Genomic DNA, 8,402 nt, shown 5'->3' with positions numbered 1-8,402 from the left:
CATGCCCAAAGTATGTGAAATGGAGATTCAAAATCTTTGCCTCCAGAGAGCATCCTGGTTTCACCTTCTCGAGTAGAGAACTCTTAGTTGTCCTGTCAGTCCACAGTATGTTCAAGACTCTTCACCAGCACCACGTCTCAAAGGCATTGATCTTTCTTCTATCTTTCTTAGTTATTATGCAGCTCTCTGATGTATATCAAGTAATTGTGATGACCGTTGTCTGGATCAGGAACACGGTGGTCTCCAGACTGACATTGTTGCTCTTCAGTGCTCTATAGAGGATGCTTACAACAGACTTTCCCGATGCAATTCATCTTTTGATTTTCTGACTACTTGGACCAAGAGAGTTCATTATGGAAGCAAGCACTGAAGTTATTAAAAATCTCAATCTCTTCTCCATCTATCATGAAGCTGGCAAATGGGCTGCTGGTGTTGATGTTCTTTCCTTGATGTTGCGCTTCAATCCATATAGAAGACTAAAGTCCTTGACCTTGTGCACCAAACTCCTCATGTCCTCCTCAGTTTCAGCATGCAAGGTTGAATCATCTGCTTAACACAGGGTGTTGGTGAGTCTTTCTCCAAATCTAATGTCACTTCTCCTCATAAAGTCCAGCCTCCTGAGTGATCTCTTTTGCAAATATATTTAAATGGTATGGGGATAGGATGCATCTCTGGTGCACAATTTTCATGATCCTGAACCATGCAGTGTTAACCTGTTCTGTTCTGACTACTGCTTCCTAGTACATGTATAGTTTTCACACAAGCACTATTAAGTGTTCTAGGATTCTCACTCATTTCAAGATTAGCCACAATTTGTTGTGATCCACACAGTTAAATGACTTTGCATAGTCAATAAAAAACAGATAAACATTCCTCAGGTACTCTCTACTTTCAGACATGAGCCATCTAATAATGCTGGCTATTATATTCCTAGTACCACAGCTTCTTCTAAACCTAGCCTTAACTTTTGGCAGTTCTCTGCTAATATTCTTTTCCAATTATTTTAGGATAATCTTCAACAGTATTTTGCCTATGTGTGACATTAGAAATATTGTTTGATAATTTCCAGACTCTGTTGGGTTAATTGTTTTTTGAATGGGAATAAACACAGATCTCTTCCAATCAGTTGGCCAGGAAATTGTCCTCCATTATCTTGGCATAACCTCATGAGTGCATCCAGGGTAACTTCTGTTTGTTGAAATATGCTAATTGGTATTTCATCATTTCCTGGGGCCTTGTTTTTTTGCCAAGTCCTTCAGGGCAGCCTAAACTCCCTTCTTCATCATCATTGACTCCTTCCTCATCATATGTTGTTTCACGAAATTCTTCTGTGTCTGAGAAGTCTTTTTGTTATAATGACTCTGTACACACCTTCCATCTTCTTTTGATGTTTCCTGGGTTACTCTGCCCTCAACATCCTTAAGTATTACAACTCAAGGCTTAAACTTGTTCTTCAGGTCCTTCAGCTTAAGAAATGCTAAGCACATTTGTCCCTTTTGGCTTTCTGACTCCAGGTCCCTACACATTTCATGATAATACTTTTTTTTTCTAAACTGCCCTTTGATATCTCTGTTTAACTCCTTAAATTTTTTTAATTCTTCCCTTTATGTTGGCAACTCGGTTCTCTATTGCAATATTTAGAGTTTCTTCTGACATTCATTGTGGTCTTTTCTTCATACTATATCTAATGAATCTTTGCATTCTTGATGTCCTCCCACAGCTCATCTGGTCTTTGCTCATTGATGCTCAAACCCTCAAACCTGTTTCTGTAATGATATTTAAATTCTGGTGGATAGACTTAAGATCAAACTTAGGTTCCTTTGGATTTGATCCGATGTTCTTTTGTTTTAGTGTGAACTTGATGAGTTGTTGATAGTCTGTTACATAATCAGCACCAAGCATAGTTTTCACAGCTAATAGTGAGATTTTCTAGCAATTTCTTCCACAGATATAGTCAATCTGATTCCTATGTACACCATCAAATGAAATTCATGTGTATAGGTGTTTATGTTTCTTATAAAAGGTGTTTGCAATGAACAGATTTGTAACTGTACAGAATTTCATTATTTTATCTCCAGCCTCATTTTTTTTCACCAAGTTCATGCTTTCTGGCTACTGATTCTTCTTTCCTGTTCCCAACTTTTGCATTCCAGTCACCCATTATTATCAGAGTATCTTGGTTGTGTGCTTGATTGATTTCCATAGAAGAGTCTGACTTTGGTACCTTATCTACTATTCTAAGTATGCTCTATTGTTATATACTGTTATTTTGGGAGTGGTGGCCAGTCCTTCTCCCTAGTCTGTATTAATTTGGATGTTTGGCCCTAGAGCAATATCTGACAAACAAGAATTTTGTCCAAAATAACAGATGGGAGACCTTTCCCATTATTCAGGTATCGGATCAGATGTTGGTCCTGCCTGCCCTTTAGGCACATGTGTCTTGTTACCACCTACTCTACTCTGCTAGTTACAGCTCAAGTCCCTCTCCTTGTCCCTCCAGCATCTCTCTCCACCTGCCCCTAGTGAATCCTGGTTTGATAGCTCAGTCCTTCACCTGTCTCTATCCTCTCACTTCCTCTCCACTCTCCTGTGTTGTTGGTATTCCTGCACAGTGCACTGTGGGACATCTTCCTGACGATGCCATCTCCGTTTGTATGTGTATGGAAATAAAATAATCCTGTCACTAACTACATTGTTATTCAGAATATATCAAGACATGGTATGAATGTTATAAACTATGAATGTTATACTTTTTTCTTCATTTTTTTCTTTACCACCCTAATAGATCATATTATTGTCTGATTCAAAGTGGTCAATGCCAGGCCATGCAATTTTGCTAATGCTTAGTATGCTAATTTTTGTGTGTTCCACTTTTATTAAACAATATCCAATTTTCCCACATTTATACTTTGTGTGCATCACTTTCCAATTATTATTGCATGTTTGCAACTATTCTTTGTCATTTTTTGCTGTTTGTCAAAATGAGGACTCAGCCTTGAGCACTATATCCAACAATCTAAGGATTTTTTATTGTTCACAGGTTTTTCTAAGACTTGTTATTTCAGAAGTGAATCACCAATCTTTCTTCCTAGTCTGTCTTAATCTAGGAGCTCCACTTTAGCATAGCACATGACAGATAAGTGCTTTACCAACAAAAAGTAAATGTTAGATAAGCAAATATATGTATATCTAAACTATTAAAAGATACAACATGCAAGATTAAATGATATTTATAAGAGCAAACTGTAAGGATAAACCAACAATATCATTGGGGAGGGGCAAGGATTTTCACATTAAGGAAGTAGCACGAGGTCAGAAGCCTGAAAGTTATCACAATTTTGTTAGCAAATGAATCAATCTCCCCCAGCAAAGGAGGCTGTAAGGGGAGAAAAGGTCAGGTGCTGCACTAGGAGGATCTTCCTTTACCTCAAGTCCCTGCCTCTCCAGGAAAGACAGAACAACATTATGTCACAGCTTTAGAAAATTAAGTCCCAAAGTTGGGTTGTGTGTTTTTACAAAGGAATTAAATTTATGAGTGATGATACTAGTAGGTAGCTTGGTGGGTTAGGCATTTAATTTTGTTTCAACCTTAATAACTCTCATACTGCTTGAGTCTTCTTTTCCTGTTTGCATGGAAATCATGTCCTGAATTCACTTAAGGGTAAATGAGTTAAACTAGTTTCCTATCCAAATAATATTAAAATAATGATGTATGGTACTGAAAAATGGCACTTCTTTGTTTAAGCCCAAGAAGCTGCTCTGTCCAATTTATCCTGCTCTGCCTTTTCTGTGTGTTTGAGGAATGAAGTCATGTTTCACAGAGCAATGTATTCTTTCCTTTCTGCTGATCTATCTTGCTCATGTTGGCAAATGATCATTGATTTCTGTTTTCAAACATCTGAACTCTTACTTTTGCTCTAGTGACTACTAGGACAGAGTCAAGGGATGTGTAAGAAGGAACCCTGCAAAGCAACCTGCTGAGAGAAAATGACTAATTAAGAGACTGCACTTTAAAAAAATATTCATAATTAAAAGCTTTATTGTAGAACAAGATGAAATCATTCATAGACCTTTGGCTCCATGTCCCTCAGAAGGCATGGTTGCTTAAGAACAGCCTTTAAAACTACTCATTAATGGTTTGTAATGTAAATGTTGAATTTCATAATGGATTTTTTTGTCTCTATTTATCTTGAAAATTCACCTGCTTCTGACACTAAGAGGAATAGCCTCTATTTGTTTGATCTTTTCATGTTTCTGATATAAACTCATTGGAGTTAGGATTTGGAACACGAAATGAATTTCTAGTCAGGACTCCCAGGTGTTGGGTGCATGTACTGTTATCTGCACAACTCCAGGGAATTTCATTTATACAGACTATGCTTTCTTGGGTTGTGTGACACAGCTGCCCTGGTGAGAGCATTATTTTAAAAGTATCTCTGACCCTTTCTTCAGACCAATGTTTCTCTGTCCATCAGACTTTCCTCCTGAGCGTATTTCAAAGGATATTTAGGTTCAGACCCAGACTGCACTAGTTTTTCCTCTGCAAAGGATTAAAACCATAGTTATTAGATAATTTTTATGCTAGTTTATGGAATCCTTGGTGAAAGAATCACCTTTAGATTAATAGCGCTTAATACAAGAGCAATGAATGGATAATGACATAAACCTGTTACTGGAGTAATTTATCTCTTGAATTCAATGAATTCTGAGAAAAGTTGAGTTTGAAACTTGAGGTCCTTCTTCAAAATGACAAATATGCCGGACTAAAGCTCTGTCAGAAACTTCCAAAGGAATGTGGAGAAGTATTTTTTTTTGGTGTTCTTAAAGATTCTTAAATTCTATTGCTAGAATATGCATATACTTTGCATATATTGTCGTTTCAGATCTTAGTTTTGTTTTTATTTTTTCTCACATGAACATTTTGAATGTAGTAAATTTTAACTCTATGTTACAAAGGAGAATACTTATACTGGGTTTTTTAGCATAAAGTCCTAAGAGGGACTGACTGGTTGGCCTTTCTCCCTTTAAACCGTTAAGTAGGTTTGAACTACTAACCTTTAGTTTAGTTTCCAAGTTCTTAATAATTCTATTATCAGAAGACTTTAACATTCACACGTGATTACTAATCCAAAAGATAAGCATTTTAAAATATAATATGTATGTTTATATTATTTTGAAAGCAAATTATGTCCCCAATTTGGAAATTATTTTTAAAGAATTTTAGATTATTCATGCTCTATTCTGTAGAATAATAGAAATATATTTTATTTAAAAACATAGTTGAAAAAAGTAGATAAAAATTTGCTACTGACAATAATGTAACATATACTTTGTAAATCCATTATAAATACCTTCAACAATGAACTTCATTTATTCAAAAGCAAGAAGTAAATTGAGAACTCTAACACTATTTAAGAAGCTCTGGTGGCCCAGTGGTAAGACTCTGCCCTGTAACCCCAAAGGCACACAGGTCTTTTGTTCATAGGATTGTTATGAGTCATGTTGGACTCAAAGGCAGTCAACAACAACAACAATATCTCAACAAACACATGCTACCCTGGACATGCTCATCAGGTTGTGCCAAGAAATCTAGAGGACAATTACCTGGCCAACTAACTAAAAGAGATTCATATTTCTTTCTTTTATTTTTTTAAGTGACCCATCAGAGTTTGGAATCTATCAGGCAATATCACTAATATCACACTCAAGCAAAACCCTGCTGAAAAGTATTTTAAAAAATTACTGAACAGTATATTGACAGAGAACTACCAGAAATACAAGTTGGTCGTGGCACTAGGGACACTATCCAATGTCAGATGAATCTTGGTCAAAAGCAACTATGTGGATCACAATAAATTGTGGCCAACCTTAAGGAGAATAGGTATCCTAGAACACTTGATTGTGGTCATGTGAAATCTATACTCAGAACAGGAATAAGTCTTCTGGGATCAATTTAAACTTAGACATGAGTAATCTGAGCTTCTCCAAAAATTCCTTCCACAGAGGATGTTGTTGTTGTTGTTCAGTTCTGTCGAGTCATAGGCGACTCATAGTGACCCTATGAACGAAAGTCGTAGACACTTGTGTGACTTCATCCTGTTTCTAGATTCATAGTGTTTCTGGAGGCAAGCTATCTATGGAAGTGAATGCCACTCCTGCTTCCAAGCTTGTTTTAATCTGGGCTTTCCACCCAACACCATCCGCCATAGGTAACCATTCTCACATTTGACACATCAGTGTTCAGCTTCACAGCAACCACAGTTACCTCTGTACTGTAAGTAGACACACCAGGGCTATACGACCTAGAAGAGTGTTTGACCAAAAGCAATGAAAAACAGGCCTGAGGGCTGCGGATTAGAGTAACCCACCTTTGGCTTGGTAACATCACATTTGGTCCACTAGGCCAACTGATCTCTTTCTATGTTGTTGGGTGCGGTCGAGTTGTAGGCAACTCATAGCGACCCTATGAACGAAAGTTCTTCACCCTTGCTTGACTTTCATCCTTTCTCCAGGTTTATAGGGTTTCCAGAGGCAAGCTATTTACAGAAGTGGATGCCACGCCTGCTTTCACAGATGTAGTCAATCTAATGCTCATGTAGTCCATCAGGTGAAGTCCATTTGTATAATTGCCACTTCTGTTTGTTTTTTTGTTAATCTTTAAAAATAAAGTATTTGCAGTGAATAGGTTAATTGAATAAACTTTGTTTATTCTATTTCTGGACTCATTTCTGTCACCAAGTTCTTGCTTTTTAACAACAATTCCTTCTTCATTGATTCCAACTTTCGCATTTCAAGTACTAATTATCATTAACACATCTTGGTTGCATGTTGAGTCAGTTTCAAATTCTAAAATTTGTTAAAAATCTTCATTTCCCTCCTCTTTGCCTTTAATTGTTGATGCATATATTTAAATAATAGTTGTATTAACAGGTCTTCCGTATATATGGATGGGTAATATAGAATTGTACTTCAGGACAGGACTTTGTCTTTTTAACTATAACTTTAACACTATTTTTCCTCAGTTTTTCATTATAGGCATAGCATACCATGTGATTGATTCATAGTAACCCAAACTAGGCCATCTCATCTCATCTCATCTCACTCCTGTGTAAAATGTTGGTGTTCATGCATTCCATTTTATTTTTTACAACTTCTGGTTTTCCAACATTCATACATTCCATGTTAAAGAATGTTTTAACTTTTACTCCTAATTTTGATTTATTTCTTATCTTGGCTGTACCTCTAATAGTACTACTATTCATGTGTCTCTATTGTTCGTAGGGTTTTCAAAGGTCTGATATAAGAAGTGGATGGCAAATCATCCTTCCCAGTATTGAGGAACAATAATTTTAGTTCAAGGAGTAAGGTGTATCTGATTCAGACCACGATCTTTTCAATCACTTGCTATATATCTGAGAGATGGACAGTGAATACAGATGACAGAATAAGAAGACATCAGAAAATGTTTTTGAGTTCTAGCATTGGAGAGGAATATTGAATATTCTGCAGACTGATGTAAGAACAGATATGTCTTGAACAAGGTGCATTCAGAGTACTAACTTTGAAGCAAAGATGTTAAAATTCCGTCTAACATACTTTGGACATGTTTCTAGGAGAGGCTATTCCTTGGACAGTGAACATCATGCATGGAAAAGTGGAGGGAGGATGAAAGACGGGAAGATCTTCAACCAGACAGATTGACACAGTGAGTGCACCAAAGGGCTCAAGTATGTCAGATTGTGACGAAGGAAGAATTATAGGACAGGGTTCAGATTTGTTGTTCACAGAATCACTGAGTCTTACTAAACTCAACAGAACCTAGCAACAAACACCAACAACACTGTGTGAGTGCTAATGTGATCTCTAAGACAGAAAATATTTCTCTCATTCTTTTGTCATGCAGTTTTTCTTAGCGTGTAATCCTCAGATATTTGCCAAATAGAAGAGATTTTAAATGCATGGATATAAATGTATTTCTTCCACCTATGTCTTCAAAGATGTTAGCCATCAGTCAATACCAGACATAAAGAGAATCTTTGGGTCTTTTTAAAGTCTAAATTACAAATTATACAGGCTGTTTTCTTTCCCCTAGTAAATCTGTTGCCTCATTTGTTTTTGTTAGTTCTACTTCTTTAGACAAACAACTCTATATACTAAGTTTTTCTTATAAAAGTACTTATATGGTAAATCCAAATTCATTTTTTTCTCTGTACAGTATTATAGTTCAAATTATCCTCTGCCTGTATCAGACCATGGCCTGTATCAAGCGCACCTTAGTCTCCAGAGAGACACCATTGCTCTTCAGTACTTTGGAGAGGTCCCTAACAGCAGACTTTCCCATAGCAATACGTCTTTTAATTTCCTGGCTATTGGTCCCAAGAGTGTTGACTGAGGAGCCAAGC

Source organism: Elephantulus edwardii, unplaced genomic scaffold, assembly GCF_000299155.1.
Source record: "Elephantulus edwardii isolate Elephantulus edwardi_28Jun2011 unplaced genomic scaffold, EleEdw1.0 scaffold00414, whole genome shotgun sequence".
Classification (NCBI taxonomy): Eukaryota; Metazoa; Chordata; class Mammalia; order Macroscelidea; family Macroscelididae; genus Elephantulus; species Elephantulus edwardii.
Note: the sequence above shows the minus strand (reverse complement) of the source record.